An 11906-nucleotide genomic window follows, 5' to 3' on the forward strand; every position below is an offset into this window, starting at 1 on the left:
TTTTCCGTCTAAGAGTTTTTAGATGTGCGGTATATGTTTCAATTGCTCCACCATAACACACAAAAATAAGTCCTCAATATATCCAATATTAGGGGGAGAAAATAAGCAGTTGGAAAAAGAGATATCCAATATTAGGGGGAGAAAATAAGCAGTTGGAAAAAAAGATAGACTAGAATGCATTATCATTATCTCACTTAGATCCCCGTACAAATAAATGTGAACTAGAAGTTCAAAGGATAATTCATTTGCAAAACATTGCAAATCAACTGTCAGATGCATTCACTGACCTATCAAAAATTACAAAATCTCACATTCCAGCTGCTAATGCTCCTATTCGAGTTGATGTCCCGACAGGACAATTGTGTAATGCAAATGAGTCTAAACCATACTTAAAACGTGGTAGACCAATCGGTTCTAAAGATAAAAATCCTCGAAAAAAAAGAGGAGCAAATGATCAAAATAATCTTAATATGACGGAAGCTACTCATGAAGAGCAGCAAGACATAACAATTAATGAAACCTCATAAAAGGTTCAGGTACCTGAAAATAATAAAAATAAAGAGATTTCAGTCAGTTATGTCTCATCGAGAAAAATATGGAATCGAAATATAATTGTCGATAATATTTTTGCTTATAATATTGCTAATGAAACAATGCAACAAGATGAGGATCTTGAATCAAAATCTGTCGAAGAATGTAGACAGAGAAATAATTGATCAAAATAGAAAGATGCAATCAAAATTGAATTGGCTTCGCTTGAAAAATGCGAAGTTTTTGGACCAATAGTCCAAACACCTGAAGGTATAAAGCCAGTGAGGTACAAATGAATTTTTGTGCAAAAATAGAATGAGAAAAATGAAGTCGTAAGATATAAAGCACGACTTGTGGCACAAGGATTTTTGCAAAGACCTGGCATTGATTATATGGAGACATATTCTCCGGTGGTGGATACAATCACCTTCAGGTATCTTATTAATTTGGCAATTCATGAAAAACTTGATATGCATTTTTTGGAGGTTGTCACATCCTACTTATATGGCTCATTAGACAGTGATATTTATAAGAAAATTTCTAAAGGATTCAAAATATTTGATACGTATAAAACTTCTCGAGAAAATTGTTCAATCAAGATTCAGAAATCCTTATACGGATTAAAACAATCAGGATGCATGTGGTATAATCGACCTAGCGAATACCTATTTAAAGAAGGGTATAAAAACGACCCAATCTGTCCTTGAGTCTTTATTAAAAGGTCTGGATCTGAATTTGTCATAATAGTTGTATATGTTAATGATTTGAATATCATTGAAACTCCTGAAGAGCTTCCAAAGACAATAGAATGCTTGAAAAAAGAATTTGAAATGAAAGACCTCGAAAAGACAAAATTTTGCCTTGGTCTACTTATTAAACATTTTACAAATGGAATATTTGTCCATCAATCCACATATACTGAAAATATTTTAAAGAGATTTTATATGGATAAAGCACATTCATTGAGTACCAATGGTTGTGAGATCACTTGATATTAATAAAGATACATTTCGACCTCATGAAAATAATGAAGAATTTGTTGGTGCTGAGGTACCATATCTTAGTGCAATTGGAGAATTAATGTATATTGCTAGTAATTCATGACCAGATATATCTTTTGCTATAAATTTATTAGCAAGATTTAGTTCTTCCCCGACACGAAGACATTGGAATGATATTAAGCATATATTCAGATACCTCTAAGGAACTATTGATATGAGACTATTTTATTCAAATGAGTCCGATTCACAATTAATTAGTTATGCAGATACAGGATATTTGTCTGACCCATATAAAGGCCGATCTCAGACAGGTTATTTATTTACATGTGGAGGTATAACTATATCAGGGCATTCAACAAAGCAAACCATGATTGCTACATCTTCAAATCATGTAGAGATAATAGCAGTTCATGAAGCAAGTCGAGAATGTGTCTGGTTGAGGTCAATAACTCAACACATTCAGGAAATATGTGGCCTTACTTTGAAGAATAATATTCCAACAATATTGTATGAAGACAACACCACATGCATTGTTCAATTAAGAGGAGGATAAATCAAAGGAGACAGAACAAAACACATTTCATCAAAATTATTCTTTACTCTTGATCTTCAAAAGAGGAGTGAAATAGATGAGCAACAAGTTCTTTCAAGAGATAACCTAGCAGATATGTTCACTAAAGCATTGTCAACATCAACCTTTGAGAAGTAGAGACACAAGATTGAGATGTGTCGTCTCCTAAATATTCAGTGATGTTTTTATCAGGGGGAGTAAATACACGCTGCACTCTTTTTCTTCACCAAGGTTTTGTGCCACTGGGTTTTCTGGTAAGATTTTTAATGAGGCAAAAAACAAGGCGTATTACAAACCGCTATGTACATCTTATTTCTTTTAGAATTTCTCTTTTACATGAACATCCAAGGGGGAGTATTGTAAATTATTTCTTTGGTGGATGTTCACATACTATTGTAGCTACACATAATACACATAGTACACATACTATTGTAGGATGTATTAGTTTGTGTATGTACTCTCACATAGTACACCTATTTCACTTACTAGTGCCTATAAAAGGCTTTACTTACTACATGATTTGTACACACCAAGAAAAAGAAGAAAAAAGTCTTTTCTTATATAGATCTCTCTCCTCTCCTCTTTCGTTTTAGCATATTTCAGAATATTTATTTACAATAATTTCAACTATTTTATTTTAGTAGAGGATTATTTATTTTCTTTATTATTCAGATGAAACTTGAGTGTTAGAGGGTGTTTGGATGAGCTTTTCTTTAAGTGATTTATAGGTTAAAAACTAAACGTCAAAAATAGATAGTAATTAACTTTTAATTTTTGATTTTATATGTATTTTTTAAGCCTAAAGTAAAGTGTTTAAAAGTATTTTTGATTTTGTTAAGCACTTTCAAAAATAAAAAAATATTTAAAGTCAAAAATACTTTCAATTAAGTCAATTCAAATGCTAACAGTTTGATTATTTTTGAAAAAAAAAATTAACTACATGGTAAATATTTAGATAATGTTTATAATATATGTAATTTCAAATGATGATGAAACATAGTTATACTTTTGGAGTTTTAGTAAATATATAATATATATACATATTGATACGGTATATGTTAATACAATTCTTTTACGTGTTTTCAATTGATATAATATATATTCTCTGGTACAGTTGATATGCATATGCTAAAGCTCCTGATATAATAATTGTAGATTTGTAATTATGTTTTGTAAGTATATAAATTATTGCAGCTAAATTTTATAATCACAGTCTAAAAGTTATAGTGATTTATGAAACTTTCTTTTCTTTTCTTTTTTTAATCTTGAATTTTCAATATTTTCAGGTATTCATTAGAGTTAAAATATTTTACAAACATCATCCAAGTGTCTATCAAATTTTAAGACACGAACTTCAGTCAAATGTTAGTTGTTTGAATTTGTTTCAAGTGAGATGCCGCTACAACGATAAAAGTCGCAGATTTATTTAATGTTTTAAAAATAATTTATTTTTTTAAAACTCGTTTTGAGACAAAGAAAGATCGATTTGAGGTGATTTTCACTAGATTTTCATTGTTTGACTTCGTTAATGTGAGAATTTCATCTTTGTTAATTAATATTTGATAATTAAACCTTAAATTGCTAAACTAAAAAATTTAAGAGCTTTATGACATTTAAGTTGTCTTCCGATAAGGGAAAAAAATTAGTAATAAATTAATGGATTTTAATAGTTAATTTACTCTTACATTTCATTAATTTATTAATTTATTCATGAAATTGATAGTTTTAGGTGAATTGCAGTAGAAAAGTCCTAGAATGGAAAGAGAATGATCATGAACTTGACTTTAGGGATTGGGTGTGAGTTATAATTCCCAACATGATAGGTCATTTTATTTAATTATGTGTTTATATGCGTATTCTAGATCAAGAGCAAGCAAAACTTACGCAAAAAGGCAAAACTCTGGCTTAGAGGAGTTGTGCAAGCTTGGTACAAAGTAGATAATTGTATTGTAGTTGTATTCAATTTGTGTTATATGTGTATGTTAACTACCTTGTAATGTGGCTTGTCAACACATGATGTTTAGTGTGGTCAATGCAAATGATCTTACGTTATTGTATGATTTTGCCCTATCTTATTTTTTAATGTGAAATATTTCGGTAATTAAAATATTCTCAGGGGTTATTGGCGAAGCGAGATTGACAGATACTTGTGTTTAGGAATTTAGTACATGAATGATGAAATTTGTCCCCTGCATGTCATGGATACGGGGTGGATGTATTACCCATAGCGTGTACGTATGAGGGTCAGGTGAATTTGACGGTTCCATGAGTGAATAGGAAAATATATTTATACGATTGACAATTTGTCTTGACTTGTCTTGGCTAAGCTTTATTGAATTTAACTTCGTGATAATATGTTACTTGTTGATTGAAATCCTAAGTTGTTTATTATGTACTTGTTGTGCTAAGTGTATGTTAGTTAAGCATGGAATAATTTTTTAAACTACATTTTAATTAAATATCCATATTCTCATCCTGGGTTGGTCAAATAACCTTACCAACACACTGTTGTTTTCTTGTGTGGCGATACTATGCTTGTTCTTGCTTTTGTGAGTACAATACATATTCCAACAACTCCTACGAAACCTCACTTGTGATTCTAACAATTGACTCCTAATTCAAAGGTGAACAACATGTTTCGGGATACCATAAATCCTTCTTGAATGACTGAGTTTTTATTTCTGGACTTATATTTTTTTCCTAGGTTTTGAGGTTGCATTCCGTTCTCGACAATCGTAAAACATACGAACTGAACTAGCAAGATTAGGGTTGACTCAAGGAAGAAGGAGAAGCTTAAGAGCTGGAAAGGCTTAATAAGCACATCTACAATTTTTAGTATTTTGGTACATACTACTTTTGAGACGTAAGGATGATTTTGATGAAGTATAATATTTCGTGTTAAGTTGTATTTATATTTTGTTTCTTTAGAATTGATATTTATTGATGGATCAATTTTATTATCACCCTTAAATGTTGATTTTGGAATGATATTTTGGGTAGATGATTCTCCCATCGGATGAATAGTGTGGATTCCACTCACAACTGATTTGAAATGTGATACCTTTCTTTCACATAAACCACCAAAATAAAATAAAAGATGGCATTGTACATTTTAATAGATCATGATTCATATTATACAACTTATTCTTTGTTTTCTTTTTCCCTTTTTTTTTTTTTGAGAAGTCAAAGTATCTAAGGATGAATTTATAATGCACAATTGCAAGTAGTACAGACATAAAAAAGATTGATCGATGCAAGTTGTAACTATAATTAAGAAGAATAACAAAATAAAGAATACCTTAATGATGTAAGTTGATAAAAAATACATCTTTGTATCATGCTCCATAAAAATTAAGTTGATCAAGCTTTTTCAAGATATTCTCCGCCTCATAAGCAAATTATGCAGACATGCTAGACTCAAATGTAGTGCAACTTTAATGAAAATCTAGAAGGTATTTTGAGGGTAACTAATTGCTTTTGGTAAAATTCTAATTCAAGAAAAGTTGGAACCATGAGATTTTTGAAGGCAACGGCTTGCCTATTTGATCATTTATCCTTCATAATACTTTCACTCGCTTCAAAACGACAACAAATTTCGTTACATGAGCCACAAGTATTACAACAAACGATATCTGTAGAAAAAAAATCAAAATATCTTGAAAAAAAATTTCGTGTGAGTATTATTTTTTAAGTAGAATCTCAATAAAATTAATGTTCCAGAATAATTTTTTAACGAAAGGACTTATGTATATATAGATACATATAAGAATAATAATTAAATTTTTTTTCTTATTTTATTTACATAGTTATTGTTTTTGATTTAGTGTTCTTCATGACATAAAGTCCTTAGTTAAATCCATGTAGTGATATAAAATAATTGAGTAATTCAAGTTAATAAAATATTAGTGATGTGTTTGTAATACAGTGCCTTGAATATTATTGTAAGAACTTTATTTATTAATACAAAGTTTAAAATTAAATTAATTGAAAATTTAAAATATTTTTGTTAAGATAAATAATATTCTTTTATACAAATTTTGAACTTTTTCTGAACAATTTTAATATTGTTTTAAAAGAAATAAAATGATAAATTAACCTTTAAAAAAAATTGCCTCAATATTTTGAGGTCTGAAACAAATATTTTACTAGATTTACCTTTGAGTCAATCCTGACCTTTACATTTATTAACAAATCTTTTTCTGAAAAATATTTATGTAAAATGTGTTTATTTTTTTCTTTCAAAAATTGTTTTACTACAAACCTTCTCTAAATTTTTTCCTAAAAAATTCTTCAAGAGACGCATTAATGTCATGTGTGCCGCATTTTCAGATAAATTATTCAAAAGAACTGACACAACATACTTGATTAACTGAAACTGATTTTTTTTTTTACTATTATAAAAATACGAATCATGAGGAGATAAAGAAATAAAGGAAATAATAATGTGTTTGGCGTCAATGCACTCCTTTGACAAAAGACTCTTGTATTCTAATACTAGTGAATTTATTCATTAAATGTCATTTTTTTATTTCAAAAATTAAAATTATCTTTCTTTTTAATCCATAAATTTCGATCATATTAAATAGCCATAACTAACCAAATTTTTTGATAATCCGTTGTTAAATGGGATTAGCCACAGGCAAAACTATAATATTAGATACGAATCTTAAATGAACAAATAGTAACTTAATTAAAGTTGCAAATCTCTACATTTTAATTTGTTTCGACCTTGAAAATGTCATTTTATTATAATATAAAAAGGAAGAAGAAATACAAAGAAGGTCATTAAAAGAAAACACGAGCAAATCACATATTCTTGGAGTACAATTTTTTACTTCAAGAATAATGTGACACAACCCACTCATCTACTACTTGGTAGTATAAATTTCAGTACAAGTTCTTGAAAATGCACATAGTACACAAAGCAAATAACTGAAATATAAGTTAAAAGAGGCTAATTAATTCCAACTCATGATAAATGGAAAGACCCATTTTAACAGCAAACGGAAAGACAATACACGCAAAAGTTGCTAATGCACTTCTTAATTTTTTTATCCAACATAACAAAGCTCCTACTTTCTGCAACGTAGCAAACGATGGACCATCTACATCAATAGTATCTCCAGCAACACCACCTTGATACATCTTAACAGTGACTCAATTACAAATGATTTATAGCTCAATTTTGTTCACAAATTCATCAGCATGTCCAAGTTGGTTGTTTATCGATTTCTGCAAGTTAAGTCCTCTTTCTCTTTTCGCTCACTTCATACAATTTGTTTATCTCTAATCATCATCAAATAAGCATCTTGTCGGTCTGCTCCATGTAATCGTCTTCAAACCCATAAATAAGTGGCAGCAGTGCATCCTCCGGCAAAATTTCAACCAACATTTCCTCCAATTTCTTCTCTAGCATTCTTCTATTTCGTAGGAATCTAATTTCCTGTTCAGAAATATATGCGACACATTTGCACTTCCGTACTTCTCAATCAATTCTGCCTACGAAGTAAAATAGCATTTAGATTCACTTTATTGTGAATATGGGAAGAAGAAGATAATGGTGGTGAAAATTTATTCAGGAATAAAATTAGAGTATCATTCACACTGTTTCTCAAGATTGACTTGGATACATCTCCCACATAAAATGATTTAAAACGAAAAACAAACACATCAAATTAAAAATTAAAGTCCAATTACCATGGATCGGTAGGATGTAGATCCACACATTTTACCCTTTTCTCATCTTTGTGCAAGTTTCCTCAGAATCAAATAATTACAGTCTGCACAAAATGCGTATATATTTGGTATAAAAATTTTCAAGTACGCCAAAGGTATTGTACCTTAATCTCCAACCTCAAAGGCTGAAATGATTCACTTTGAATTCAAAATTAAATTAACAAAAAACACAAACAAGAAATAAAATTAAGTTAGTAAAAATGAAGTAACAGATCTCAATTAAACAAATAATCATAAACCTAACAATAAAAATCATAAATAGGTGACAAAAATTGTGATCAACTATCCCAATCAAATCGAATAAGATTTGAATCAGATCTAAAATATGTGGGATAAATTGACTTATTATTTTACAGTGACGAATATGAGAACTCGCCGAAAGAGTAATGGAATCAGTACCCCTAAAAAATTGAGCGAGAAATTGAGAAAATCAGTATAGCACAAAAATTAGATGGAAGGAGAGATGAAGAGAGAGAAAAATAGTATTGCTAGAGGTTTTGCAACCTCTGTGAAGGAAATACAAAAAAAAAAGAATTTTATTATGAGGAGGATGAGTATAGTTGAGTTGAAAAGACAAATGTTTCCTTGTTAAACTGTTTTTGATAAATATGTAATTAATATAGTACATAAATAAATAACTAAAAATTAAAGAAAAAAAATATTGGAAAAAAAGTCAAAAATAGGAGGAAAAAGATAAATATTTTTCTTGGCTTGTGAGACATGCCACATCAGCATGCGTCTAATCCTCCTTCTCTCTCTATATATATATATTGTTATAAACGAATAAAGAATAAAGAAGAAGAGTAAAGAGATTAGATTAATTGTTATTTCTCATGAGGATTCTTGAGGAGTGAATTACAAGGAAGGAAAACCCTTTATTTATAGGAAAAAGCTAACCTTAGGATTTCTAACTTTTCCATACATAGACATTCATTATATATAGTAAAGTAGACATTCATTATATATGGTAATATATTTATAACACTCCCCTTGAATGTCTAATTGATAGATAATGTGCCTCGTTAAAATCTTACTATAAAAAACCCAGTGAAAAAAATCTAGTGAAGGAAAAAGAGTACATATCTATAACAATACGCATATAGGTTGCCTCATTAAAAACCTTACAAGGAAATCCAGTGGGACAAAAACTCATAAGAAAAAAAAAAGTACAACGCGTATTAAATCCCCCTAATGAGAACATCCTTGAGCCTTTACATCCCGATCTTGTTCACCTTCTTCTTGAAAGTTACAATTGAAAGAGACTTGGTGAATAAATCAGTCACGTTGTCACTTGAACGAATCTGTTGCATGTTAATATCACCACTCTTTTGGAGCTCATGTATGTAGAAAAACTTTGATGAAGTGTGCTTCGTTTTATCTCCTTTTATGAATCATCCCTTAAGTTGTGCTATGCATGCTGAATTATCTTCGTATAAAATTGTGGGTACATTGTCGCATTTCACACCATATTTTTCTCGATTGAGATGTATTATTGATCTCAACCATACTCATTCCTGGCTTTCTTCGTGAATAGCTATTGTCTTAGTATGATTTAATAAAGTGGCTAGATAGACTACTTTGTATATCTCCAAGATATGACAGTATCCCCACATGTGAACATAAAGCTTATTTGAGATCGAGCTTCATACGGGTCAGATAAGTACCCAACATCAGCAGAACCAACAAGATTGGGACTACAATCTTTAGGATAAAATAAGTTCATATATTTGATCACATTTTCAATGTCTCCTAGTAGGAGCAGAACTATATGTACCTAGCTAACAAATTGCTAGAAAAAGGTTATGTTATGCCTTGTAGTATTTGCAAGATACATAAGTGCATCAACTGCACTAAGATATGGTACTTCATAACCAAGGATTTCCTCATTCTTTTTTTGAGGTCAGAATGAACCCTTATTCAATTATGCATGTATCTCATTTAAGAAAATATTATATTGCTTTTGAAAACTCTCCATGAGTTTCAATAATCTTCAAGCTATAAGCTTATACAATATAAGAATTATAAATAAGTTTCCCAGAAACTTTTATATGCTTCAAACATTTTGAATCCTTAAAAGTTTTCATGTAAATTTTATCAAGTAACAATATTCAACAATTCATGAGTGACCGTTTCAAGTGTTTGAATTGTAAATCAAATAAGTTTTATGCTTACCTAGATGCATCTTTTCATGTCACTTGATGAATGTTCTACGTCAGCATGCTTAAATAAACGTAGAATTCAGATCCTCGTAATCTTTCACAGTATTACGTCAATATTGTATAAAAAATACTGATGATATATCATTTCATATCGGTTCACAGTGTGACATAATATTTTGAGATCTCATCACTTCATTATTTTCAAGTACCTGAGCCTCTCATAAGGTCTTATAAAGTGTTATATCATAGACTCTTCAAGAACACATTGCTTTCTTATTATGATTATTTACTCTATGTCATTTTCAATGATTATTTTATTTGGAACTGATTGGTCTATTATGCTTCATACATGCATAGACTTTGTTCTTTAGGGACACAAAAATAGGAACTCTTACAGTTTGAATATGAGATGCTTTCGGCATTTGATTTGAATTATCTTTTGAATGAGGATATGACGATAATTCCTAACATATTTCATAGCTGCTAATAATATTCCTCTTGTGTTAGGAAAACTAACATACATCCTTCATATTCTTTGAGAAATTCATCTTTGTGCATCATGGTATATTTATTAATCATATACCGCACATCAAAACTATTAGATGGACAGCGTGTGATTCCTGACTTAGAACCAACTTTGAGGAAAAATTAATCATAATTTATTGGTTTGATGCATACAAGTACTTTTGTATATAATATTTCAAAGCAACTGTAATACCTCATACTTTGCTTAACTCAATTTGACGTCTAGAATGTCAAGCGTTAGCTTCAAGAAAGAATGACTTTTCATACGTGTGCAAATTTTCCGTTTTAGACCCTCCAATGCGTAGGAAATTAAATTAGTTTTCTAACGATATATGATTTGCCTTAATCCGATAACCGAGTGAGAAGTTATGGCTATTTTAACTTTCAGTCGTAAAACATCATGATTTGGTCCCGTAGCGCATCGTGTAGAAGTGTAAAATCCCAATTGTCAAATTTCAGTGAGACTCTGCGATCATGGCGCATCGCGAAGGAGTCTCATTTCGCATTTGGCAATTTCCAGTAAGCCTACACAATATTAGTACGTCGCGCTAGTGGTCAAAATGGCAATCCAAAGGGGCACCGCGATTTTGGCGCATCGCGGTGAACGCCTAGTTCCCACTCGTCCCTTTCCAGTGAGCCACCGCGATAGTGGCGCATCGCGGTGGCCTAGGAAATTAAAATTTTTGGTCATTTTTTCAGTTCCAATTTAAAGTTTATAGGGGCATTTTGGTCAATTTCCAAGGCCCCAGTTCGTGTGAAACACATCATTAAGCATATTCCAAAGCACTTTATGCTTGTTTCATCAATTCTGTCTCAAAAGAAAATTCTAAAGCTCAAATTTTCTCTCCAAGAAATCCGATTTCTCCATCAATTCCCCAAAATATTTCAAGACCAAGGATTTATAGTTCAAGATTAAGGATTCTCAATTCAAGAACTCTAAGAATTCATCTCCAAAGCATCAATAGGGATCCAAGATTCAAGCCTTAGTATCTAGTTCATTACTTGAGGTATGTGGGGTTTTTCAACAAGGATAATTCTTTCATCCTTGTGCCCAAAACTTATTTTAATTACAAATTTACTGAATTTTATGTGATTTTCCATGAAATTAAAGTTAGGATTTATACCCAATATTGCTATTTATGAAATTATGAGATTTCAAGGGATTTAGAAGTTGAATTGCATGTCTATGTTCATATTTTCATGTATATTGCAGGAATTTTCAAATTTTAAGTTGATTTGTAAATGTTTACATTACCAAGCATGAATATTATGATGTGTTAACATGAAATTGATGCATGGGTCATTAAGCCCTGATTAAAGATTGCTATTTCAAGATTGTTTGTACTATGAGCACCCTATGATAATATTATTCTCAGATTTTTT

The sequence above is a fragment of the Capsicum annuum genome, chromosome 6 (assembly GCF_002878395.1).
Source record: "Capsicum annuum cultivar UCD-10X-F1 chromosome 6, UCD10Xv1.1, whole genome shotgun sequence".
NCBI lineage: Eukaryota > Viridiplantae > Streptophyta > Magnoliopsida > Solanales > Solanaceae > Capsicum > Capsicum annuum.